The sequence below is a fragment of the Pseudorasbora parva genome, chromosome 11 (assembly GCF_024679245.1).
Source record: "Pseudorasbora parva isolate DD20220531a chromosome 11, ASM2467924v1, whole genome shotgun sequence".
Lineage (NCBI taxonomy): Eukaryota > Metazoa > Chordata > Actinopteri > Cypriniformes > Gobionidae > Pseudorasbora > Pseudorasbora parva.
Window position 1 is genome coordinate 26,048,938 of NC_090182.1, and position 6,000 is coordinate 26,054,937.

The following is a 6,000-nucleotide window of genomic DNA, read 5'->3' on the forward strand; positions in this document are numbered from 1 at the left end:
CCAGGTGGGTTCTGCACATTGGTGGCTGAGAAGATTCCCCACTTTTATATGTAAAGCGCTTTGGGTGTCTAGGAAAGTGCTATAAATATGTAATGAATTATTATTATTATTATCAACAATTGAATTTCAGCTATGTAAAAACGAATTCTTGATTTCGGTAATTGTATGTATTTTCATAAGTTAAATGTCATCATAGGCTGCCATTCAAATCCAGTTCTAATCCAGTTCTTGATATCAACAATGTAATTGCTATAGTAACAATGTTAATTTCTGATATCATGATTGTGATTGTTACTAGTAAGAAAGCCATGTTAGATATCTAAAATTATATTGATATCAACAATTAAATTATTGATATCAGAAATGCACATTTTTTATATGAGGAATTGAATTGTTCATATCAAGAATTTAATTGTTGATTTCAACGATTCAGTTCCTGAATGGCATATCTAATGACATTTCATTAATTAAAATACAATTACTGATATCAATAATTTATATCAATAGTTTTTACTAGTACTAGTTTCAATTGTTGATATCAAGAATTGAAATCCAGTGAATGAATAAAAGTCAAAACGGCTTGCCATATTTACAGCGCTATGAGAACTCTAGACTAAAAACTGCTCAAGCAAGCACTGAACAAAAAATGGTGTAAATGATTATATATGCTATTGGATGAAATAAACAATACTTATTTTATATTGTAAAGAAAACCATGATGGTATTAGGGATGATAATGAACTCACAAATGATTCATTGTAATGTGATATTTTTGCAAAGTTGGAGAGGCTTTCAGAATGAACTCTTTACAGAATGAAGTTTAAGGACAACCACTGAACTGAAGGTGGTCTTTGGTTGTAACTGATAGAAAGCCCCAGAAAAGAAAAAGAGTCCATTTGCACCAAACAAATAAGAAATCAACAGTAAAATCCACACATACTGTCTTCATAGTCTTCCCATGCACATAAAAGTTTATGAAGTTGCTCTTATTCCAGACATGCTGTCTAGCCCAACTGTTCTGTTCTGAATTTGTAGGATCCATACGTACAAAGAACCCTGTGTGATTTTCAGTGTTCATCTCTAGGCTATTTTATTTTATTTTATTTTTTACGTTTTAGGAAATTCTTCAACAAGACTCCTTATTAAATATACGGAATGACTGCACTGGGCTCTCTGAACAAACATTAATGACTTCCAATAAATATACTATGTAGCAATATTGTTATGAACAGCACGATGACATAATTCTCCTTGTGGAAATAAAAAATGTGAAAACATATATGAATCATAATTTAAACTATTTTAAGCACTGTCCCGGTTGTCGCCAAACCATTTGGGACACACATTTAGTTATTTTCAAGTTTCCAAGGGAAATGTTGTAAATCTGTCCCACTGACAGCATTTTCTCCTCAGATAAAACATAAGACAGTCAGACGAGATCTCACTCAGCTGAATCCTTTTAAAAACTCCATCTCTATCCATTGGAGACTTAGACTTTCAACAGACTCACATAACATGACGATAAAATACTAACAAATAGATTAATAAATAGCCTAGCCAAACTTAGAGAGTGTGATTTCTTCTTAAAATTGTAGCCTATGTTCTGGCAAATCATGAGGCTTTCTTTAGCAGGGCTATGGTAGGTTAGGCTATATAATAATTTAGTAGGCTAAATATCATGCAGAGGCTTTATTCTAAACAAACATTGCTCGTTTTATTCAATCATTAAAAGTAATTCACGTAAATGGACAGAAATGTGATGTTATTCAGTTTTGTCTTCAGCTGGTAGACACGACGCAAACAAACAATATAGGCTACATTACCTGGTGAATACTGCCCTCTAGAGGTATTTGTGTAATGGTGCTGATAATTTATAATGAATGCTGGCTGGCTGGGTATGATTAATCATTTAGTATTTAAAAAAGAAAGGGTAAAAGGAAAAGAAAAGGTCTGTGCCATATGTCAGAAAACGTGTTCGTCCAGCATTACCTTTAGTTTCGAGCGAGTCGCTCTTACAGCAAATCGACCAGCAGAGGGCGTCGCTGTGCTGTGCATTGAGTCTCCAAACCAACTTCTTCCTTTCTTTATTGCGTGCACCTGCAACAGCAACGCGTTAGCAGAACACATGGAACAAATAGGTATCATAATTGATTGCCTGTTAAATATCAGAGAAACCAACTGTAACAGTCATTCATACTTTCTTTGTCATTCTGAAAGTGTTTTAATTTGTGTTCATGCTTACATTTTACTGAACTTAGGCGTCTATCAATGATATCAGTCAATATAGAATTGTTCTGGTCATAAATCAAATATTCAATATATTCGATTTCTTGATGACATCATTCTTGATGATTTATACTTTTAATCTATCATTCAAAAATAACATAATTGAAGTAAAACTATTAAAATTGGGGGGAAATCACATTATGAAATAAATGCTTTTCTCAAAAACACATTGGCCATAATTATTGGCACCCTGTTATTAATTATTTCTTGCAACCTCCTTTTGCCAGGATAACAGCTCCGAGTCTTGTTCTATAATGCCTAATGAGTTTGGAGAACAGCTGACAAGACATCAGAGACCATTCCTCAATACAGAATCCAGATCCTTCTGATTCCTAGATCCATTTTGGTGCGTCTTTTCTTCAGCTTACGCCCTCCATTTTATATAGGATTCAGGTCAAGGGGCTGGGATGGTCATGGCAGAAGATCAGTGACACATTTGTGTGTTGATTTTGATGTTTGTTTTGGATCATTGTTCTGATGGAATTTTGTTTATAGGGCCCGGATAGCCCATTATAAGATTTCTAGCAGAGGCCGACAGGTTTAGATTTATGTATCTGTTGGTATTTGCTAATCCATGATACCATGTGTCTGAACGAGATGTCCAAGACCTCAAACAAAACAAAAAATCAGTGGTATATTTAACTCTGGACATGGACTACATTTTATTTCTGATGATTGCACCAAACCCATGGGTTTTCTGCCAAAAAAAGCTCCTTTTTGTAGTTTCATCTGAGCAAAGAAACAGGTCCCTTTTGAAGTTCCAGCCGTGTCTCTGAATATGCTTAAGTTTGTTTCTGGATGAACATGAATTATTTTTCTTGAAACTCCCAAAACAACATGTGCACTCTAAAAAAAAAGCCCAGTGGTTGGGTTAAATGTTTGCTTAAAACAACCCAATCACTGGGTTAAAGCAACCGAATTGTTGGGTTTGTCCACATTCAATTTATAGGGGTTGTTTGATTTTTTCCCCTTTTCTTTAGGCTTTCTGACCCCAAAACTCAAGCAATATGTTATTCTCCATCTGTAATCATTGGAGAGTCTTTGTCCACTTGAACTCTCCTCCTCGACCTGCATTAAGACAATATAGACACATGTCGTCTTCCATGCAGATTCCTAACATATTTAGTTGATTGTAACTTCTTAATTATTGCCATGATGTTGGAAATGGGGATTTTTTTAAATGCTTTAGCTATTTTCCTACAGCCACTTTCTATTTTGTGAAACAATCTTTTGCTGCACATCAGAACTATTCCTTGGTTTTACTCATTGTGATGAATGATTAAGGGAATTTGGCCTTTCCTTATATTTATACTCCTGTGAAACAAGATGTCATAGGTAGACAGTTTCATGTTCCTTGTCACCCAGGGTACTAAAAAAATAAATATTAATGGGAATATACTTCAGAGATATTTTACTCGTACATTTTTTAGTGGTCCCAATAATTGGGGCCAACGTGTTTGGGAGAAAAATGTTGTTAAAGTCGGCTATAGGTTACTTAAACTGTAGCAGATATATTTGTAATAAACTGAAGCAGTTATGATTATCAGTCTCACTGTTGCTGAAACATCAGTTCAAGGTGAAACACAGTTCCTTAATGTGTTCAAAGGTCAGTCATTATCACAGAGGAATCGCATTAAATATTGTTTTGGGATGTTTACTTTACAACGGTTGTAGCATAAAACGGCACAGAGCATAAAGGTTTTCTCTTTGCATAATCACAAATCTGTCAAAAACTGTACTTTTGCATATAGCTCACTCTATCATTCAGACATGAGATGAGACATGAATTTATGGATTGCCTCTTTGAAAACTGATTGTGTACTGTTTAAAAAAAGTAAAACATTATTGTTAATTGTATAATACATTTTTATGACATCATATTAGTTGAAAGACTTAATAAAATTATTGTTTATTTATATAAAAATTTATTTTTTAAATTACATCTTAAATTAGAAATGCTGGAACCCATTAATATTTTAAATAGACATTAATAAAAATGTTTATTTAAAAAATATATTTAATAGTTTTAAGTGATGTCACCACATCTAGAACAAGAAGTATTTACTGTAAACTACCCAAATATTGCCTATATATATATATATATATATATATATATATATATATATATATATATATATATATATATATATATATATACATTTTATATATGTTGAAAATAAGTTAATGCTATTCTTTGAATAATATAAAAGCCAACCTAACCAAAGAATAGCCAAGTCTGCTTATTTTACATTAATTTGTTTAGCACGTTTAATCAATTTTATATGGGCTTTTAATATATATATATATATATATATATATATATATATATATATATATATATATATATATATATATATATATATATATATATATATATATATATATATATATATATATTCTCTGTGTATTGAATGTAAAATAAATTCTGGTTCTTCGTAAAACATCTGAAAATTCTGACCATCTGAAAAGTCAATACGCACTAATTTGTACATGAAATGTAGCCTGTCCTTTCAAACATCCAAGACAAGACAGTCAAGCCTGAACAAGCTACTGTCTGCATATGTTAATGATTAAAATACCTCAGAATCCTCGCAGTAAAATGAATTAACAACTCGTTAAATCTTTCGACTACATGGCGACACGCACGACACACTGTCGTCGCATGGGTACTGTAGGTGATACCTGACATTTCCATAAACCGGAATTAGCTGTGAAGTGTGACCCGAGAGTGTCATGGTGTGAGGGATGCGGAATGTTAAAAGTTCGCCTTACTTCAAGACACCTTCTCCCGCTTTGCACCTCTTTTACAAGAGTATCCTTTAACAAATACGCCATGGACTCTGGAGGCGAGAAAGTGGCATGGGTACTATGCAGATGTGGCGTTCCCATATCCACAGGTTTAGCTTCATTAGAGAGACGAGAGCAGTAAAACTTCAAGCGACAATTAATGGCTGAATGATGCTGCCTGCCTAGAAGCACGTCCCAGATATTTCACTTTTATGATTGACAATTTTAACAATACAATTAAATGTTTATTATTGGTATTATTACTACTACTATAATTTTAACACAGTTATAATAGCCTACTTGTATAAATAAATACAATTATAAATGTATAATAAAATAAAATGCATTACAATTAACATTAAGACAAATGTTGTTACTATCAAATATAATTATAATAAAAGTTAAGTACATTTTGCTTGTTTGAACTTAAAAAAAACACGTCAAAATGAACAAAACAGGTTTCAAATCGACTGCTTTGAGAATAGAAAATTATATTGAACTGAATATTTTTCCTAGAATAATGTATTGCTTTGATTCCTTAAGTCATATAGGCTAGAGCAGGTATGAATATGAATATCAGTGAAGTCTGAGGTGATGCGAAAATCTGGCGCTAGGGGAATCTGTGAGGGCTTGGTTGTGTTATTGGCTACTCATTTGAATGCAAATCGAGAGGTTTTGAAGTCGTGGCTGACGTCAGGAGGGCTTGGTTATACCTTTGCCACCACCAACTTGACAACAGAGTCACATCATGTTTGATTGAAGCACGTCAAGGACTACGTCGCGTGACCTGGAGATCATTTTGGACTACCACCCTTGAGATAAATAGTAAAAGATTTAAGTCAGGCCTTGTTGTTAAGAGACATTTGGCTTGATGCATGGCTGGCATGTTGCCTTAAAAAAAGTTATTTTAGGGGTTTCTTTCGAATC